Source organism: Lontra canadensis, unplaced genomic scaffold (assembly GCF_010015895.1).
Source record: "Lontra canadensis isolate GAN:19392208 unplaced genomic scaffold, GSC_riverotter_1.0 scaffold59, whole genome shotgun sequence".
In the NCBI taxonomy this organism is placed as follows: domain Eukaryota; kingdom Metazoa; phylum Chordata; class Mammalia; order Carnivora; family Mustelidae; genus Lontra; species Lontra canadensis.
In genome coordinates, this window is record NW_022631053.1 from 10,775,446 (window position 1) to 10,798,360 (window position 22,915).

The following is a 22,915-nucleotide window of genomic DNA, read 5'->3' on the forward strand; positions in this document are numbered from 1 at the left end:
CTGAGCATGTTTAGAGGTTGTGCAAGTTTAATTTATAAATAATTCTGAAACATTAAAAGAGACATGGGGGGTTGCTCTGTGAGTTAAATAGCAATTTGATCTCAGCATCATTAAAAATAAACTTTCACCTGTTACTAATTTTCTTCTTAGTTACAAAGCCATTGTTTGTTTGAATGAAAGGAAAAAAGCATCTTGATGCTGTTTATACAGTCCAAATAAGAGAACAAATTGCAAAGGCCCATGTACACTCAAAAGCAAATAAAAGAACTTTTCCAAGAATATGTTGAAAACATGACCAGGGCTACATACAATTAAAAGCACTGTATTGGGAGCCTCCAACAGCAGCCCAGAGAGTGCACAGTGCAGTTGCAAACAGTACTGCAATCCTACATCTGAGAATAATTCTTTTGTGTGTACTATCTTTAATTGTGGACTTGTAATAAACTCTGAAAACTGAGCCCAGTATTACAAAAAGCCTTCCACAACCTCTGCCAGCAAAGCAAAAAAGTATTTTGTATGGTGCCTTTGGTTTCAGTTTTATTATTATAGGGGGTGTGTCAGATTGTGTATGTATAATTGTGTGTTTGTTTATAGTTTATGAATATGCGTGTAATTTTGGCATTGGCTCCCATTTTCAAAAGCCACCTAAAGTCATGCCCAGACACAAGCAGAAATGACTCTTAAAAAGTACAGAATGACTTGATGGAGCCATATGAAGCTGGGCCATTCACGTGAATGAATAGGTCATGGCGATGGGCTCAACAAGAAGCCTTTACACTTTGGAACCAGAAGTGTCAGTCTGGGTTTCCAACCTGGCAGAGCAGAAGCAGGGGAGGAGGGGGGTGCAGGCGGTGGGGGATACTCCAGCCAACAAATGATAACCAAATAACAGGAAAAAGATCTTCTGTAAAAACACAGTTTGGGCTTTGGCAAAAGCAGAGCTCAGGTAAACATTCCATACACGACAGACAATTCAATGTATCTTATTTGCTAAGCCCCTTTTCCAGGCCCTACTGGAAAGAATCAGACAGAAAAAAATGTCAGTGATTCTAGGATATTCCCAAATGTTCCATCCATTTTCTATCTGTCTCTTTCTTCTCTCTGTCCCTCTCTTTTTCCCTCCCTCCCTCTTTCTTCACCTCCTTCCATTCACCTAACAAGCAATACAACCTCTCCCATCTGTAAGGTGTTTCTTGTTTTCATGTTTTTGTTGTTGTTGTTGTTGTTGTTGTTGTTGGGTTTTGTGGGGGGGTTGTTTTGTTTTGTTTTGCATTTCGCATCATTCACCATCTTACAACATCAGGAGCCATGGGATGCTCCTTGAAAACCTCTCCCGTGGTTTCCAGAACACACGCTCCTCACTCTCTTCTGTCTCTGACAATCCTTCCTCTGCATTTGTCTCCAGTTCTTCTTCAGTCGTCTCCATAAATACAGGCTTTCCTAAATGATCTTTCCTTGGCAAAATTCCCTGTTCATTCTCCTCTTGCTCACTTGGTGCCTGGTTCAATTTTATAGCTTCCTGAAACTAACAGCTCTATACAAATGGCTTCCAATCTTTTTCTTCCCTGATTTCTTTCCCAAGTTTCAGCCCCACATCTCCCATTCTACATCCGACCATTAAACCTCGATACTCCATCCATACCTGGGACATCTGTCGCATTCACCTTCACGTTCCACCCTAGTTATTACCACCTGGGTTCAAATGCTCAGAGCCTTTTGCCTGGTCCCCACGAAGGGCTCCTTAGCTGCCTTTAGCCTCACGGTTCTCAAATTCATCGCCCATCCTGCTGCCACATGCATTTTCCAAAATACAACCCTGACCCTTTTGAAAGACTCTCAGAACAGAGCAAAAACTCACTTCTGAGGTATTCAAACTCCTTTCTGTGATGAACTCAATCAATTTATCCTGATGCACATTCTCCACCTTACTTCCCATGCCCCCGTTACGTAGCTAGCTTTCTTTCGCCTTAGCTGAAATGAGCTACTCAGTGTTCCCCACCTTTCTCTAATCCCCTCATTCATGTGTTTTCTTTGGCCTGGAATACCTGTTTATCCACCTTTGCCATTTCTAAACCCACCCTATCCTACGAAGCCTAAATAAAATATAATCGACTACATAAAGTCTTCCCTTACCTACCCCCCAATTCCCACCCACCAGAAAGCCTCCATCCTCACTGTAAACTCACTGAGAATGGTCTATTCTGATACCACTTTCTGCCTTTAATGGTTATTTATGAATATGTCCGAAGTCTCCTAATAAGCCTTTTGAAAATTAGAGCTGTATATGTCTCCAGAGCATCTAACATAGTGCCTGGTACATGAGAGTTTCATTTCTGCTTCAGTCACTTAAAAAATATTTACTGGATACTGTCCTGTGCATTGGGAATTCAATAATGAATGAAACACAGTCCTTGCTTTTATGGGGTTTACATTTTAGATTCAAAAAACATGTTTACTGCATTAAAAAAAAAAAAACCTCTTAAGAATAATATAATTTTAAAAATATTTAGTTCTCTAATTGTCAATATTTTATAGAACCAGATTTCTCTGGTATACACGTTCTGTGTAAACTCAAAGTATTATTATTCTGTCACAGAAGAGGCACAGTCGGCTTCTCCTCACGAAGAGAAGAAAGGCTTCAGTGTTGCCTCCCTGGCCTCCTGCCCTGTGATCCTCTCCCCTGCCTCTCTCCACTCCAACTCTGACCTTGATTTTTCCATTTTTGATCCTAGTCCCACTCTGCCTTTTGCCACACCTCACCCAGCATTATGCTGAGATCTGCCTTTATCCCCAGCCTTGACCTTGTTCCCTCATAATTCAGGCTGCTTGTCTGGACTGGATACAAGTCCCAACCATTTTTACAAGTTTGATTATGTTTTGTTTCTAAACAACAGATAAATGGATGACCCTGCCCAGAGGACAATTCGGTGAACATCTGGTCAGAGACCTTGAACGCCCATATTGGCTTAATCAACAATGTCAAAATAAATAAATAAATAAACAAACAAACTCCATTTCTGAGTGCAACATGATGACATTCTCTGAAAATCCAACTGCATAAGACACAGCCATGTGCTGGGTTCTGGCTGCTGCCTTCAGCCTCGTGAGCCAAGGAAACCATGTCTCCAGTTTGAGGTTTGTTCTGTTTGCTTCTTTCCTCTGAATCAAGTCACCTCCCTTGAAACAAAAGCCTTATTCATCGCCTGAGAATTGGGGTCATTCCTCAGGCTAACACAGTTGCATTTTCTGAGGTCCTGCTCTCCTCCTCCTCAAAATACTTCTTTGCTTCTCAAGTTCATTTAGGGACTTACCACCAAGTATATAGACTCAGGGACTGTCAGCAGTATTTCTAGGCTTGAATCAAGAATATTTGCCTTTCACCATGAATGTGTACATGATGTTTCAATAAGAAAGACAGAAGCATCTCCTAGGAGTTCTGGAATGCAGAAGATGCATGGTGTGCCCTTGATTCCACTTATTCTATAGGATCAACAGAAAGCTCTTATACCTATTTTGAGTAAACTGTCTTTGCAGCCACTGGTGCAATTTACTCAACGATGCTGCACACAGCAGGAATCTGCTTCAAATAACTAACCCTGTTACCTTCTTGTTTCCTGCACAAATTCCTCTGTGAGGGACAAAAACAAGGCTTCTTGTTCCTTTTAAGACAATGAGGTTTTTAAAAAGGCTTGCAAGCTCAAACTGGAATTCGAAATCAGCAGTCTTAGAAGTACTACGCCAGACTGCAGATGGGAAGTTAAACTGGTGTGAAGATCAGGGCTGAATTATTTCATAATGTCTTCAAACCTTTACCACACATATCGTTTTATTGTGTTTGTAAACTAAATTTGGAAATAGCTTCTCCGGGGACCATGTCCTGTCCCTAGGACTACATAAAGGATTTTTGGAAGTTACATGAACTCTTTCTGGCCGTATTGGGGCCCATTTAAGATTTGGAGGGAAAAAAATAATTTACTAAACGATCCCTGAAAACGACAAAACAGCTACCGAGAGTCCTCATCTTACCGTCCTGGGAGCCATCTCCCACGATGTAAATCTCAGCACAAATACATAAGCACGTTACCCAGATTTCCTCAGGCTGGACCTACTGGGGGCAATAATGGGACTTGAAGAAAAGAAACCCTGATCTCCATCTTCACTCCTACTCTGGAAATCACTGTCACTCGGCCCCCCGTTCCCTCCTACCTACCACAGAATAAGCCTGAGGAAGTCTCACAAGTGTTCACAAATAACAAGTCTCTTGGTTTCATAGAACTTGTTAGTTAACATCTTATGTAACATAATTTGCATTTTGACAAAAGCATAGTTCCACGGAGCTTCTAATCGCCGTTCATTCAATAAGCACTTTTTGAGCACAATGGACCAAGCAAATTGCTGGGTAGTAGGCGTTAAGAGTGAGACCCTACTTGGCACATACCCTGGACAAGTTTGTCTACTTGACAAGTTTTCCTACCCTTCCTCCCTGCTTGTGAAAGCCACACACCTTCTCCACTTTGCCCCAGTGGTCTCTTGAGCTGGTGTGAAAACCCCACCCCTACTCACTGCTTCCCTTGTGCTTGGCTTAGGCGCTTGGCCAGCATCATGCCTTGTCGTGTATCTATTATGGTGGTTTTCTATGTTGACTTGGCTGAGGTTCCCCTGAAATGGGCCTCAATGTCAGGGACATTACATTAAACTACACTCAAAACTCTTCCCTCCACAGAAATAGTGACTCCAGACCACGTGTGTGTGCTCACAGGGTGACCTGGGGTTCAATGTTCACTCAATCCATTATAAGGAAATCAAGAAAGTCAGAAGATCATGTCTCTTATTTGCTATTGGTATTTTAAATAAATGATTGCCCCTAACATTTCTTTAATCCATCTATATTTAAAAATAAAATGATATTACATGTAATGTAAGGACCTTCCATCAAATCGATCATTTCCTCTTATCATTTTATCCTGTCTCCAGGCCCTATGATGTTAAAATGACATTGCATCAATTAAACACCTTGCCAAATACAAAATCACTTCTTTTTCTATAAAGCCATTTTCAGCCACTTTAGAATACAATTTTTACAAAGCCAAATGCCAAGTGATCTGTCAAAATCACTAATTAAATCAACAAATATTTAAAAGTCCAGTCCCTGGAGGGGATCAAAACTAGCTCCTGTCCTTACCCTGAGAATGTCAGCATAAGGTAAGAGCATGGGCTGTGCAGTCATGCATACCTGAATCAAAATCTCCACCCTCCCCCTCTCCGCCAGTGGGACTCTGCATGCCTCTTACACTCTCTGGGTCTCAGTTTCTTCATTTTGAAAATAAGGACCATGATATCTACATCAGCGGTCTCTCACCAAGATTAAAGAAGATTAGATACAAAACATATGTAACATGCTGTCTGGCACATATCAATTTTCTCTCCACTAAGTGGCTTCAAATCCAATAGGAATAGGATAAGACACCAGTAACTACACCAGGAGCCACAGAGGTAAATGCTATAGGATGTTACCATCAACGTACACGGACTTCAAAAGGAGAGATCAGTCCTTGCCAAGGCGATTGGAGAAAACTTCAGGAAATGACATCTGAGCTTAAGCCATGGGAAGTAGTTAAGGTCTGGGTCAGTAGAGGCGAGGGAAGGTGTTTCAGCTTGAGAAAACTCAAGCACAACATCTCAGAGGTAGGTAATGGCAAGGCAGGGCACTGGCAGCCTCACCCAGGCAGGTGTGTAGTGGGCAGGGGTCGGTGCCACGGGAATAGCTCAAGATCTTTTCACAGGCCCTGAGTAAAAAAAATTATAAGACTCAAACCCAAAGCACTGTTTTCTTGATAAACCCATGACCAGAACCTTCTTTTTCTGGACTGTCTCAGCCTTAGCAATCTGCTTCTGGAAATAGAACTACTAAGGGAGGACAGCCTCAGCCCCCTGTTCACATTCCTGTTGCCTGCGGACAACCTAGACTCTTCTGCATGTATATAAAACCTCTGCTAATTTCACGAAAGCAGTTAAGTCTCACTTTCGGACTAATCCTCCTGCTGTATGCCATTAATAATGCTTTCATTTTTGTCACCTGTTTTCCAGTGGCCTTCTTCTAAAATGTTCAACACCATTAAGAGAAAAGTAATGACCCTCAAGTATGGTTCCTTTGCTGAAAATCTTTCCAAGGCCCTAAATGAAGTGAAGACTTTTTATCTTTTGCTATGTCCTTCCGGAGCCACTTACTGTTCCTTCTTCACTTTTAACCTCTTCACTTGCAGAGAAGGTTCTCAGACGAAGGCCCTAGGCTGGGTTCATATTGCAAAATCAAGCATTTCAAGGTTGCGAGGGCTGCAGACTGTCTATTTTCAGGGAAGTTCCAGGAGCCTCGTACGAAGGAGCCAGGAATGATTACTCACTCGGAAGTTGTTCCTTTCAATCACTGAAAGACTGGGGAAAGGCAGTCAAGAAATAGTGGGTCCAAGAGAAGCAGATCAGTCATTTAACGGACTATAGAGAAATAGAGACCTTCTCAGCAAGGATGGGCCAGCAAATGAGGGCAGAGTAGGCAAAAGGAGACCAAAGCACAGTGCCCTCAAAGGAGCAAAACTAGGCCAGCTGTCTACGAAGGACCTACTTACAGACTATTTTATATTCTAGACCCACCACTTCAGTCATGGAGAATGAAAATAAATGTAGACAAGTTATCAAAACTGTGTGGTTGTTAATGCCATGTGAATCAGTTTACTCCAGGTCCCCATTTAAATTGCTTTGTACAAACTAAAAGCCTTTTGCTTGGCAATCTTGAAGCGAAAAGTTACTGTTCTTATCTTTTCAATAAGGAGGACCATTTGTATATAAATATGCATACATAAATATATATAAATATATATATATTCTTATAGAAGAAATAAACTTAAGTTGCAGAAAGATGAGTTTATTAAAATTCATTGCAATTCTCACACCATTATGTTTTTTAATAATCATCTGGCTTTCGGCTGGGGCCCCCCTGCCAGGGTGCAGATGCATTTGGCCTTACCCGGGTCAAAAGTGATGCTTCAGTGCCTCCTTGGGGATTAGGTCTGTGTTCCAACACAATTCATTTTTAGTGTGAAATTTGATGGAGCCATGGGAGTAAAAATACATTTGAATTTTTACATGGAAGAGCCAACCTTTGTGCAGTTTGAATTGTGACTATATTAGATAAGGTCAAAAAGAGAAAGAGAACATGATCCCATGTGAAGAAAGGGATGATTGATGGTCCGGCCAGAGGTGCCCTGAAATGTAACAGTTTTTGCCCCAAGGGCAGTACCTTTATCTCACAATGCCAGTCAATGTGTAATGACGTGAAAGGATATTTCTGAAAACCACGATGATCGATTTTTTCAAATGATGGAGTAATAAGAAATGTTAATAAAGATAAAATTATTCCTATAGTTGGATGACATTTTTTCTTGTGACAGTTCAAAGGAAGAGTCTATAACATAGGGATATAAAGTAATAATATATATATGTATTTTGTATGTATGTGTATGTATATATGTACATATATACATTTGTACATATAGTTATATGTGTATATCTATTTTTGTGAGGATGCTCTAGGTCAAATACTACCTAACGGTAAAGTAGATTAGGTGAGTTATTGTATTTATCATACATTTCATAATGGTTTTCATCAAACCTATCATTTATTTCCACCTTTAAAAAAATATTCCCTCCCTCTCTGTGGCTTCTAGAGATCCTAAGGAGGAGGGGAACTCTGAGTAGCTACAAAACGTGTTTGTTTTCATTTACGAGATTTTGGTCTTTTTATAGCAATTTTTAAGACCAGATACTGAATTATCAGCAGTACCTGATTCTGCCTATATCAAGGAATTTTAGAACCATATTAATTTGAATCACTATTCTCGGAACAAGCTTTTTAGAAATGAAACGCGACAGCATTTTTAGGCTTTCACAATTATTTTCTCCAGCCTAGAAAAGCAGGTGATTAAGAAAACTGTTTGGACTTTCTTCAAGGTGTTGACATACAGGCGAGAACACTTCAGATTTTTCGTTCTGTTTGCATCTGAGTTAAATCGTTGAATAGTCAATTGTGGATACCCAAAGTGTTTGAAAACGGCATTAGGAATCCAATCTGTTCCATTAAAAAGAGAGCTGTGGGCTGCATTGAAATGTGTCACGCAGCCGAGGAGAAAAAAAAAAAAAGTGGCCTTCGGAAAAATGATCAATACTTCAAGCAGTTGACAACTTAACCCAGATGGAGAAAACAAACTTCCAGCGCGCCGCTGACTTTTCATGGGGCTTCCCTAAACTCCATTTTACACACCTCCCTTATTAAATCTCCCTAATGTGGCAGTTGTCTGGAGACGGGGCCGTAACCGCGTCCAGCCCAGGCTGATGAGGCTAGCAGTAAGGGCTGGCACCAGCTTTCTGAGGAGTTGCCGTGTTTGAGAAAGAAAACATTGTGAGGGTGGTAGCCTAACCCCAAGAGTAATAAAGTGGCCAGACACCTGGAAGCAATTACGTGCATGGTCGAGATTATCCATCATGCTTTGCTCACTGTCTCTCTTGCAAAGACCTTTGTTTTTACATTCTCGGTAGCTAACTTTGGGGCTGAAAAGCCTGTTTCACAGACAGGGTTTTCCACCGAGGCCCTTCCACTTACTGCTGTTCCCACATGATGTCGATCATTTGTTTGCACAGCCCGGCGACAAACCTCAGAGCTGCTGTAATAATAAGTTGGTCACCAGGCTTGCACCAGCAGGGGCATCAATCACGCTCCCGCCACAGCTGAGACAAACGCCCTTTGCCCACCAGCCCCACTTAAGAGAGTGCAACCTGGGTGTCTCTGAGGGGACTGTTCAGGCACTGCGTTCCATTTAGGCCCTAATTTAATATTTTTCTAAATCAGATTATTGCTTGTAAGTCATGATTGTTAGGTTCCTTCTGACATGTATTTACCGCTCAGATCCCATTATTCCTTAAGCTCTTATGGCTGCAGGCGATGGAGTTAGCCCAGGTCCCAGAATCAAACACTTTTTTCCCTCCGATCCGGGGAAATCAAAACTGCAGAAAATGATGGGATCTTCTACTTCTGTTTTAGCGCCTTCAAAGCTTAGTCACTTTTTCAAATATTTCCTCGAATACTTGTTTAACCAAGTTGAGTGGCATTCTTCTAACGAATGAAAAACCCATGTGATTCAGACTCATGTTCTTTGCCATAAAACCACATGCAATTCCTGCAAGAGAATGTAAATGCTACTTAAACTGCCTTTACTAATGTAATATTGATAACTGATCACTTCACATCTAAACCAAACGCCTGCTACAAGAAAGCCTGCCTTCGTTCAGCAGAAGTGTTTTCCCAGTTTGGGATTCAAGCACCAAAGGCGTTTCTCTGGAACCTGCTACATTCTCTTCTAAGGAATCTTACAAAATAGAAATGTTTTTAAGCACAAGTTTAGGAAGGTCACAAAAATGAAAGTTTGGAGTTACTTATTATTCCTTAGAAGTGCCCAAAACCCATTAACACATTCAAATGAAACAGTCCTTGCTCCTCTAGGACCTTATGTGTGAAAGTTGACAGTATTAAAAAAACAGACAAACAGCCATAATTTGGGGGCTAGGGGAAGAGAGTGGGGAGAGAAGAGTCCAAGTGAGGGCTGTTCCCCAGAAAGAAAACAGCCCTTTCCTGCTGCTGCCTGTCTCTGATCTCCACTCATCTCCTCAGTCAGTGGCACAACTTGAAAGGGACTTGGCGTCAGACTCACAGAGCAGGACTCCAGGTCCCTGTGTTACCAGGGTCTCTGGCTTCCAGACGGTTTGATCCTTGCCATTTGGAAAACCAGTTTCAGTTACTTCCTAACCAATTTTTGCAAAAGATGGAACAGCTCCTGGAGCTTCAGTTTGGAGTTCGTGGGCTACTTCTGATAATGATGACTTAATAAAAGCCAGACTCCTTTCTGCTGTTTTTAAGATCCAAAATTTTTTTAATTTTGTAACCAAAAATCCATATTTGTACACCTGCACTTTCTAAAACAAAAATCTGACATTTTAATGTTCGCCCAGTTAACAACCGTCATCCTTAGAAAGCAGGAAATGAGAAAGAGCTTGCATTATCCTTGCCACAAGCAGACGAAACCTAGGTGCAACAGAGTCACCTACTCCATGTAAAAATCTGTTCTCTTCAGCTCTTGTCACACTATGTAGTGAATTCTAGCCCTCAGCCTCCTTCCAAATTTCTCTGCTTCTTCCTACCTTCCCCCTTCGCCCCCACCACTCACCCCTAAAACAGCATGCCGCCCTCTCAGATTACTGCTTATGGACTTACGTAGCCAGTACTCTGCTGCAATCTTTCTCAAGGCAAAGTCATCACCGACAGCACAACGTGAGAAGCCTGCAAATGGCTTAGCATCTGGATTGGTATTCCCTCTCGTTCATCCACACCTCTGTCCACAGGGGGGACAGCCAGATTTCAAAAATCCCATTTCTCTGTTTCCTAGGGGACTGATACCCTAGATTGGTTTCTGAATTAAAACTCACTTCTGAACATTCCTTCCCTAGGATTCAGAAACATCTATGGACTTCCACTGCCACTATTAACACTATATTTTTTTCTGATTGTCAAAAAAAGAAAAAGAAAGAAAGAAAGAAAGAAAGAAAGAAAGAAAGAAAGAAAGAAAGAAAGAAAGAAAGAAAGAAAGAAAGGAAGGAAGGAAGGAAGGAAGAAAATATTCTACCTTAGGTAAACTGATTTTTGTGAGTAGAATACCGATCACTCGAAAACAGTCTTCATCACAGCACAGCTCTGAATCCCCCATGAATCTCTCCTTTGGTGCCATGCCAGCTGGCTTTTTCATCACTCAAGACGCTCTTCTATTTCATCAATTTCTTCCCCCCTCTAAGGTAGTTGCCCAAACCTGCTAGGACACCAGAACCACCTGGGCAGATTTTTCAAAATATGGGTAACTAGGTCCTCCCCCACCACACCCCCTCAAGATTTGGATTGCTTTGGAGCTAGGATGGGGCCTAGAAATTTCTTTTTTGATAAAGCTCCCCAGGTGACTCTGACGGGCTGAGACGGAGGAAACACGAACCTCCCCAAAACAGTGATCCTTGACCAGCAGGACAGTGGCTGATCACAGGGCCAGACCTCCCCAGCCTGGCTCCTTCCCAGCCCCGTCCCCAAGAATCTGGCTCGGTGGCCCTGAAGTTGCAAGGGCCAGGTCTGCATAGTTTATAGAAACCTTCCAGATGATTCTGACATTGCACATGTGTTGGGAATCAGGGATCTAGAAATTAATCAGAAACAAATAATGCCTAAATATAGCACTGTACGGTTTAAACCCTATAATCTAGCCTGCCCATCCACATATTTCAGTTGTTTGGAAGTGAGTACAACAAAGAACCGAAATCATGAAGCAGCCGTTGAGAGACAATCTTTCCTTCACCTATCTTCAAACAAGGATGCTTAGTAAGTGAGTCCCCAGACAGGAGAGTTTCCAGTTTCTATTTTAAACCCTTTAGGGTAAGGAGGGTCCATAAACTCTCTCATGCGACTGGGTCAGGATTGAACCCCTTTATTTCCCAGATACCTTCCCTCTGTCTTACAGCCTGCATCCCTCCGGTGTAGTCAGGCCTCCTTGGCCTGCCCTCGTCGGAGATGGAGAACAACAGATGGTGACGGAATCTGGTAATGGATGTAGGATCTGTTTGGGCCTCATATTGCCGTGATCAACACCACTACTAAATCCCCTTTCTGCCCTCTACGGTAAGATCAGAATGACAGCCTAATTTATCAACTGTGAATATTGGTGTAAACAACTTCAAGGCCGGGATATTTTTCAAACCCCCTTGAAAACTGTCATCAGTTCTGTAGAGGAGTAAGGAAACCGCTGATCCATTTAAGAAACTGTCAGCAGGTGTACAAAGAAGTGAAAGATGGATGCCTTCAAAAGGTCTTAGGAAAGGAGGTTCCAGCTGTCAGAATACATGACTTCTCATAGACGCTCCGACCAGCCACGGAGCAAGGGAAATTAGGGGGCAGAGTGTAACGCTCAACACTGCAGTTATCAGCATAAGGAACAGTTCACTTCAGAAGGAAATCTCCAGACACGCATTCCTTAGTTGTGAAGTATTTAAGTTATAGCAATGTCGTCTGTGCCACAGTGCTCCAAAGTGCCAACTTTTGGATTATAAACTTGTGTTCGGAAACTCTAAATTGAGTCTCTCAGCCTCCACTTACTGAAAATGATTAAAATCTCCTGCTTGGAAACATATACTGAGTCTAAATTTTGAACTTTTTTTTTTTTTTCCAAAAAAAAATCATGCATCATTATGCTGTCCACCTTAAAACTCAGCAGATAATCTGCGGTTCCAAACTTCATAGGTCACTCATAGCCATTTCTAAAAAGACCAAATCAAACCAAACCAAACAAACCCCAAAAAACAGACAAACAAACAAACAAACAAACAACCTTTTTTTAAAGTAGATTTTTCTTTTGCGTGCAATGACATTTTGGTAATCTAGTGGTTTTGCTTGAGTATGGCAGTCCCCAAAAAACTTATTCCAGCCATGTTTGAAATACTTAAGTGATCTGATTAAAAAAGTAGTCTCAGCCTGGGGCACCTCAGTGGCTCAGCTAAATGTCTGCTTTCAGCTCAGGTCATGATCCCAGCATCCTGGGATCAAGCCCCACGTTGGGCTCCCCACTCAGCAGGGAGTCTGCTTCTCCCTCTCCCACTGCCCCTCCATCTTTTGTGCACTCCTCTCTCTCTTTCTCAAATAAATAAATAAAATCTTCTTAAAAAAAAAAAAAAAAAGAGTAGCTTCAGCCATTAGCCATCAAGGACACTGGTGGTGAGCCAGGTATACATTACCCCCAACATAGTAATAAAATCATTTGGTCTTTTTCATACTGGTTTTGAACTTTGTTGTTAAGTAGTAGATATAAAACAATTTAAAAAATACAAATGTAGCATTCAATTAGTGTTGTGTGTTTACTTTTTTTAAGTAATATGTTACAAACAAAAGAGATAACTTTGGGACTTATTTTAACAGCATCTCAGTAAGGCAGCACATTATTAAAATTAAGATTGATTTTTTTTTTTCACTACAGTGCTCTTTGTGTTGCATGTATTTTTAATGGTAGATATAATTGAATTTGATATAAAATGATGTGATGTAAGTAAAAGAATATAAATCCATCCATGGAATTAAATGGAAAAAGTCTGAAAAACAGAATGTTATGTCCTGAAAGATGTTAAACCCATTCATCAAACCATGAGCCATTCAATAGTACCCTCAACATTTGCACTCAATTAAATCGACTTCGTGGAAACTAGGCTTTCTTTTATATCACATGACCAATATAGCACAAACTTATGCTAAGAGCAAACAAATTCAGAATTTCCTTATAAATAGTGTCTGTGAGAAGGAGACAAAAGGACCAATGCAAAAAGAGAAAGAATAGATTGAATTACTGTGAGATCCCAAACCTGAGTTTCTTAACCCTGGTCCTGATTTCTCTGAGTGCACAAAACACTACTGATTTCCATAACTGCACTAAATAGTGCCCCAAACATTAGAAAGGAAGGGACTTGTGCCTGGAATAAAGGGTTCAATCAAAGCTATTCAGCCAACCTGGTTGAGCACAGAGCTCACTGTGTTGGATATGGATGCACGGCTTGGGTTCAGCACTAGTCTCAGAGGGGTTCATTTATTTGCTCACAAACAGTAGGCTTCCTAAGGCTTCTCATCCACATTCTGGTTTTATTTCGTCTACAATTTAGCATTTAGGTATTAGTTTGGGCTAGTCCCAGCCACTGTACAAACCACGAAATGCGTGTTAAACAGCACCCTACTTATCCCTATGGAAAAAAAAAGAAGAAAGAAAGAAAGAAAGAAAGAAAGAAAGAAAGAAAGAAAGAAAGAAAGAAAGAAAGAAAGAAAGAAAGAAAGAAAAAAACTTCCAATTCAACTCAAGGCATTAGCTCCAAAAATAACTGACTCTTCAACCTTTGAGGTCAGAAGACAAATCAGACTTAAACCCAGCGTCTCCTCTTTGTCATTCCCTTTCTGAACTTAATATACAGACACAGAAAGCATGTGAAAAGCACCACTTGGAAAACTACCTCAGTGGAGACGTGTCCCTACATGCGATTTGCTAACCCTAAAGAACATTATGCCTGTTATAATCAGTGGCTTAGGTTTAAGTGACAGATTACAGTTTTTATAATAAAAATACCCATTCTGAAAAGTTCCTGAATAAGTACTCATCCTGAAGACTTAATGTCAGAGAAAGGAAGTATTACAGCACGTTACAGATGGTCAAGACTGTAATATGCATTAGCGAGAGACAAGGCAGGAAATTGCCCCTCCACCAGGGCCCCAACATGATAACCACGATGATCTAGCACTCCTGCCAAAGCTCTTAAAAATTGTCTGCAATGGCTCCTTTAAACAGATGTAAGACAATGTAGACGGGAGATTAATTTCCTTTCCTTAATTAGTAATGAGTCGTCAACCTATTATATTTGTCTAGCATTTTCCTAAAGCAATTATCAGTATCATTTTGTTGACCTCCAAAACACTTCTAGATGGGAAATCAGAAAACCAAATCAAATCGGCCCAAATCCCAAATCTCCACATGTATTAGTGATCTAATCTAGAAGGAGAACCTTCTGAATGCAGTCATTTTCCTGCTGTTTAAGTTCATGAGCAAATACAGCATAAAAAAGTGTGTCCTCCCCCAAATCTGAGCCAGTCAACATTCCAGAGAAAAAAAGTAGTAACAAAGATCCGAGCTGTCTCCTATCCTCCACATTAGAAAACATGGTCTTGGGGCACGTGGATGATTCAGTTGGTTAAGCATGATCTCAGGGTCCAGTCATGATCTCAGGGTCATGAGACAGAGCCCTGAGTCAGGCTCCATGCCCAGCGTAGAGCCTGCTTAAGATTCTTTCCCTCTCCCTGCCCTTGCCCTCTCTTAAAAATAAGAAGAAGAAGATAAAATAAAATAAGGCATGGTCTCTTTTGAGTAGAAACAAGTTCTCTACCCACCAACATAGATTTACATGATAGGATACAAGTCAGAATAAACTAAGAATCTGCTTAGATTTATGTAACTGGCTTGCTTCCCACCACAGTGTCTAATAGGTCTTTAATCTCAAATTTAAGAGGAGTTCTACCCATAGATGGGTGCTTCAGCTTCCCACTCAGAGAGAAATTCAGTTCTAAAGCAACGAATATCATTAAGTTGAAGATAGATAAGAGACAAAATCTAAGTACAGATGTCATTTTTACAAGGAGGGCATAAGAAGAACAGTAACAACAAGTATTAGACATTTTTTATCTCAACTTCCTTGCCCTAAGCCAACCTTTGTCGGCCAAGTATTTAAAGACAACCATCCACTGCATTCTCCCAGGTCCCAGAGACTTCCTAGGCAGAATCTGAGTCACTCAGACCCGACAAAAGGTCACTAATTCAGAGTGGCTCTCCCTCAAAGCCACGCTCTGTACATCTGCAGGTATGCACTTTCTTGGTGGAGGGGGTGCTCCAGGGACCCCCTGAGCTCTGCTACCTGTGCTGTTTCGAGCACAGTTGTTTATTGGCAATCCCAGAAGGAAAAGGACAATAAGGGCAAAAGCCAAAGTCATCGCTGTGGAGGCATTTTTTTCTGGATACATGTTCACACTGAGGATGGGGCAGAGGTGGGGAGTGGGTAGGACCCTAAAGGAGATTCTCCTCCACAATTTAATTATGAAATGGCAAATGCCTCCCTTTATGGTCTCATATTTTTTCAGGTGTCTCACTGCCTTCTGGTTTTGCCACAGCTGTGATTGGAAAGGATTGCTCATACTTATGGCTTAAATGGACACAAGTTATCCTAATATGGAAGACCAATCTTCCCCAACTTATGCGGTTTATGCTGTGCTTTACGTCATAGCTAACTGCTGAAATTGTTGCTAAATAACCTTAATCTTTAATACTTTATTCCATTTTCCAGGGAGAATCAAAATCAGATGGCAATGCTTCTAAAACCTTCTCAGCTCTAATGGTACCAATCTAGGATACTCTCCTGTGTTTCCTGCGCCATAAACTTAGTAAGTTTATTTTCAGGCAGAAGTACTTTGTGTTCACATGCTAGGAGGATTGTTTTTTTCCCACTTTCTTTTTTTCTCTTTTTTGTTTTCCTTTAGAGTAAAATACCATATGGCAGACACGCATGTACACTGTTTGGTAGATTAATGAATTCCCACTGAGATCACATATTCTTCTCCTCTGGGAGTTTTTCTGCCTGTACTCCACATTTCAGATTTTATACAGCTCTTTCTTGGTAATATGACTTACAAATTGCATGTTTACATCTCTTTCTAGGGTGTGTACAACAGGAATCCTTGGGAGTCCATGCTGATAACACCTACGATGAAATTGTTCAATACGATTATTGGCGACACCTTCCATGCTCCAGACCAGCAAACAAGCAAAACCTATGTGCAGCCTGTTGTGAAAGCTGGGAGAACACCAAATCTGGTTGACTCACTGCCCACATTTTTATTTCTCAACATAAATATTTTTTATATGAATGAACCAACATTTTTTTCCCCAGGTACAAAGGGCTATTTTTTAATCCCCCTTTTAAAGGGGTAGGAGAGGGTTTAATGCGTATAGACAGCAGTAATAGGAACGTGAGCTTTGCACATGGCAGACTCTTTGACCTTTTAGCCTTCTGGAGTTTAACCATTTCCTGATGTCTTTTAACAGTAATTTTCTTGTTGGAAAAGCCTTCTCTAAACTGATAGCATCTAAACAAGCCTCTACCTTAATTGGAAAAATTCTCCCATAAATATTTATGCTGCAGTGATTAGGCCATTTACTAAACTCAACTGCCCATTATGGGTTAAAACAGGGAGCATTGTTTTGGGTTGCCTAAAGCTTGACATGGTTTATTGGAGGGGACCCGAAGCTGTAATTTATTTAATCAAGCCTCTGACCCCAGCCCTCTGGAGTAGCCAGTAATTGTGAGGGAGAACTAACCCACGACCGCACTGACTAGAGTCAGTATTCTGGGCTGTAAATTCTGTAAGTCTAATTTGGAAGAAAAAAAAAAAAAAAAGAAAAAGTATAAAATATGTAGAAATGAAAGTCCCATGCATTGGCTCACTGTACTTTGGTAAAGATAAAGAGAAAACAGAGAGAGAGAGAGAGAAAGAGAGAAAGAGAGAGAAATAGGAGATAGATCAAATTTTAAAAACAAAAAACTTCAAAGCAGTGAAGAACAATTTACTTCCTGCTGGTTTGATGTCTCTTTGTGGCTTCTTGCCCTCTTTATAGTTGTGAGGCCCTGTCACACAAGAATTGACATGGCATTTAATTTAATTTTTGCTTTTGAAAACACATCAGATTTGGGGAAGGTAAGGAAAGGCTTTTGTATTAAAATCTTGTTGAGCCTCCTGCTTTAGCACAAATTCTACATAAACTGAGCCCAAAGTAAAAACATGACTGCTGGCTTTTGTTCCCAAGTGTTGAATTGGTATTATTTCTACACTTCAGGTCATGATTTTCAGGAACTAGACAGTGAGTATGAGTGTGTATTTATATCGTGTGTGTGTATATACATGTACATGTGCATGTTTATACAAATAAATACATTAAAACCTTTTTTCTTCTTTAATTTCCATTTCCAGGTGTAGATTTTCTCCTAATTCCATTTTTGAGTCATGACTAATTCATGTGTTTACAATAAAAAAGAACCTCTTCTCCACTGGCCTCTGGACATCCCAGATGCAGACCCAAACATCCATTCCTTATTTTGAGGCATGATTTAAAAGAGATACTGAAACCAAAACATTTTTTTTTCCTTTAAACCCTTTACTACCATTTCCTCGCTACTGCCTTCCAGATTTCTAGTTCAAGAAGAAATTCTTTTTTTTTAAGATTTTATCTGTTTGAGAGAGAGAGAGAGAGCAAGAGCTCAGGGAGAGCCAGAAGGAGAGGGACATAGGGTGCTGGTAGGGAAAGTGGTGGAAATCGATGCATTGGGAAACTACTTTGGGTGATCAGTGAGGGGTGGGAGGAGTTAATACGCTAAGCGAATAAGGAAGAATCAAGGAACCGAGAGTCACACTGCGTTTTATTTTTTTTTTTAATTTTTATTTATTTATTTGACAGAGAGGGAACACAAGCAGGGGGAGTGGAAGAGGGAGAAGCAGGCTCCTTGCCTAGCAGGGAACCTGACGTGGGGCTCTATCCCAGGACGCTGAGATCATGACCTGAGCTGAAGGCAGAGGCTTAATAAACTGAGCCACTCAGGCACCCCTGTTTTTGATTCCCTTAGCCCCTCTGGAGCTTGGCAATGCCAGTATCTTTTAATGGCTTCTCTTGTCCTATTTTCCATTAGCAAATACATGGGAACAGCCAGGTGGGGACCTAGGTTAGACATTTAGGCTAGAGAGGTTGTTGCAATAACTGTCCAAAGGATTTTTTATATAATAAGAGTATCATGTACAGATGCTCTGAGATACATAGAGAGTACCTAATGTTTCAGCTTTATTGAAATCACCTCTAAACAATCCTCCAAGGAGCTCTGAACACAAAAGAAAGGGTTAATTTATTCTCCACCAAACAGATTACCTCACCTTTAATTCAGAAAATCTCTTTGAAGAAGCTTATACCGGGATTCTAATTTTTCCTGTTAAATTATTCATTCCTTGTTCTACTTGGGTGTTATTATCTCTGTCAGAGTGATGGATGTTACAGAAACAGTCATTAGGTTACAAACTACACAGATTTAAAAAAAAAAAAAAGGTAAAATTATGTCAGAAAAACAAACAATAGATGTGATTGTGCGGGTCTCTCTGTAAGGGTAATCCAAGAGCTGAGGATAGAGATTTCCTGTAAAAGGATGAAACTGTCCCTAGGAAAAAGAAAAAGTCAGGGACTAGATCTGTCGCCATGCTGGCTAAGGGAAGATGCCTGTGGACAGCGACCTTGCTCCTCCGCACGGGGTCTGTGCTCCCGAAATTACAGTCCTGGGCTGAACACTTCATCCTCCCTGGGGTCATTCCCTTGACAGAGCACGCTATGCTCCCCGACCACAGATGGCTCTTTTCATTCTAGCCAGTGAACTCCAAAGTACGTGGCATTGATTCAGAGCAAGCCAGACAATGGAACTAGAACCAACCCAGAAAAAGCTCAGTGTCCACTCAGCTAAAAAAATGAGCTTTTTTCCATTTTCATAATAATAACAGCTCATTTAGCATTTCCTAAGGCTCATCACAGTTCCAAAACTAGTACTCATTTAAGCTTCTCAACAACCTCTCTTACCTCTCTTTTATAGATGGGAAAACCAAGAAACAGGGAAGTTAGTCCCATTGACTACAGTCACACAGCTGAGGAGTGGAAGAGCCAGCATCTGAATGTGGCATGGTTCCAACCCCCAGGCTTTTGGTGTCAGACCTAATGATCTTCACAACACACAGGTCTATCGTCCTTAAAAATAACAAGGCTCTCATGACTGCTCACAGAAATGTGCTGTGACACGTTATTCAAATCTGAGTTCAGAAGGGAAGTGACCACCCTTAGTCCATGAAAGGCATTGCTGTGGAAAGAAAAGCTCCAAATCAGGAAGGACGATCTCCAGATGCTGTGTCTGAACACGACTGGAGAGGATCAAAACATACCTCCCCGAGATGTGCCACTTTGGCATATTATTTTGAGCTGCAGGCAAGTGAGAAATAGCAGATTCGGTAAGGGCTCTTTCTACCTAAAAGCAAAAGCAGGGCATAAATTTCCAGAGAGAAAGGTGCTCTCCTCGCACAGGGAAGAAGAGAACTTTCTTCTTACCAGAAAAGGGGGTCCGTGCCAAGATGAATCTGTACAAACAAACCTTACTAAAATAACCCTTCTCATCCATTAGTTTCCCCTATATATTTCCTCCGCACTTTTCCACAGTTTACTGGCCCAAGCCCAAACCCCTTTTTCCTTTGTCTTGTCACATCTCCATAATTTACTGCTCTTTGTTAAATGGTATATAATAAGCCTACAGGCCTAACAGCCTCTTTGTATGCTTTTTTCTTTTCTGTTAAGCTGTCCTTTGCCAGCTTCATTTGTAGGCCCCAGGCACAAAACCTAAGAGTAGAAGAAAAGTCCCTCCTCCCTATATCATCCCCTCACAGACTTTACTTCCTTTCTGTCCTCATCCTGACTGATCTTGCTGTTAAAACGCAGTGTGGGGGGCGCTGGGTGGCTCAGTTGTTAAGCATCTGTCTTTAGCTCAGGTCATGATCCCAGGGTCCTGGAATCGAGCCACGTGTCAGGCTCCCTGCAGGGAGCCTGCTTCTCCCTCTTCCACTCCCTCTGCTTGTGTTCCCTCTCTCTCTGTCAAATAAATAAAGAAAAATCTTAATTTAAAAAAAAAAAAAAACCACAGTGTGACTCTCTTCACTTGATTCTTCCATATTCACTTAGTGTATTAACTCCTCCCACCCCTCACTAACCCCCCAAAGTAGTTTCCCAATGCATCAATTTTCCACCACTTTCCCTACCAGCACCCTATGTGCCTTTGCTCTTTACCTTACAGAATGCTTCACAGAGTATTAGCATGGATCCTCAATCCTGGGTAAACTCAACCGCGTGCTCTCCCGCCGTACGTTGCGTCTCATGAGGACCCCTGGCAAAGGCCCAATGGACCATTGTTTCAGGCTCTCCCACCGCAGCTGGGTCCTTTGTCCATCCTTCTTTTCCTGTCCACACCAATGGGTTTTGCTGTTTGGTTTCATGTTTTCTTATTTTCTACTAGTACTTGAGCACCTCATCAATGTCGGCACCCATACTAATCGTGTTCACAGAAAAAGAAACCAAGACTGAAAAATCAGGTAAAGTTGCCCACAATCACACAGGGAACAGACCATGCCAGGACCCACATCCTAGTCGGTCCGCCCAGGCTATACTCGTAAGACTCCCTACACAGTGGTGTCTCCTCCTGCGTGGATTTTCTCATCCAAGGGGCCCAGTGCAGGCCAACACATTGGTCTGGGGCTCAACCGAAGAAACAGCCATCTGTTTCATGCTGGAGGAAAACCTGGTACTGTCAGACTAATTGAGAGACAGGACAATATACATAAAATCGTATATACTGTACTTTATGAAAGACTTAAGGGATTTTTTTTTTTAAGTCGCTTTGATTATTGTGATGTTTACCTTATGGGCTGTCATCAGAACTGGACCCCAAGTAATGTGCTGCTCCACTCCACAGCTACTGTTTCTGCACTGTCTCAAACCAGAGCCCCCATTGAATGCCACAAAGCCACCCCGGGCTCATGGTACCTCAACAGCTGATCTCCACAACCAAAATATGGGGCCAAGTCACCCAGAATGAACCTAAGGATTCTCTGCCACCCATACTTTGAAGTGGTTCCACTACCCCTTCTTTTCCCCTAGTGCTAGAGGAAAACATTGGCTCCATCCCCTAGTCGATCCCAGCACTTCCTATTTTCTGCTCCACATGCCCTCTGTCTTCACAACTCTCATCTAGTTCAACTCTCCTTGTGCTACAAGCACGCTGAAGTCTTATCTCCTGCCCAACATTCAGCCGGGCTTTGGTATCACGTTTAAAAGATAGACTGCCCACATATAAATCCTGACTCCACCACTTAGCTGTATGTTTCCATTCTCCCATCCACGAAACATCAGTAACAAAAGTACCCATTTCAGGGGCGCCAGGTGGCTCAGTCAGTTAAGCGTCTGCCTTTGGCTCAGATCATGATCCCAGGGTCCCGGGATCCAGCCCCATGTCAGGCTTTCTGCTCAGTGGGAAGGGAGTCTTCTCTCCACCCGCTCTCAAATAAATAAAAAAAAAATCTTAAAAAAAAAAAAAAAACCTACCCAATCCAGAGTTGCAGGGGTTAATTTAGATAATCTATGTAAAGCGTTTAATAAACCTTCAATAAATGTCAGCAATTATTAACAGTTCAACTGCATCTTCCTCTGGTTTAGCATCTTCCCCTTCACTTTCTCTTCACTACCTAACTTCTTAAAAGATTAGCAGACACAGATGTCTGCACTTCTCCCTCCCTTCTCTCCTCCAACCTTCACCATCTGGGGTTAGGTCTCTCTGCTCCAAAGCAATTTCTCTTGGCAGCCCATGAGGCTTCATCACCACGGAGGCTGACGCGCAGACCTCCATGTCTAGCCCTTCCTTTTGTGCTGAGTTAGCTTCTGAGTCGGCCCACGTTTCTAGCATCAGCAAAACACCTCAATTTCTATCTCACAGATACCTTAAAGTCACAATGTCCAACTTGGGGCTCAACCTTCCCCTACATGTTCATTCTTTACCTTGGTTCATGGCATCATAATCTTCCCGGTTACAAAGCTTTAGAAATTTAGAATCACCTTTCTCATCTAATCATGTATCAAGTGTTAATTCTCCCTGAGAAACATAATTTTCTTGTGTACTTCTTTTCCATTCAAGTTTTCTGGCACAGGTCTTTTCTCATTTCTGCTAAAAGTTCTTTTTACCTCACCCTTCAAAGATTTCTCTTCGTGGCAAGGCACAGATCTTCCTAAAAATACAGATTTCATTGTGCCATTTCATAATCCATAATCTTCAGGGTTTCTCTAGTACACACAACTAATCCAATTTATCAAATTTTGCTCCATCTCCACTACCAGATACTTTTTCATCTTTATCACCAACATCCCTCCACAGTCCATCTGCATCTGTTACATGTGTTCCCCCAAACATGTCTCACATCCCCCCCATTTCTCCATCTTTGCTGTTCTTGGCCAGCAGAGCAGGGTTGTTAAGGACAATCTCTGTAGTCAGATCACCTGGGTTTGGATCCCATCTCCACTGCATATGAATTTTGTGAGGTTAAGCAAGTAACTTGGTTTTCTTAATGGTAATATAATGGTAATAAAAGGAC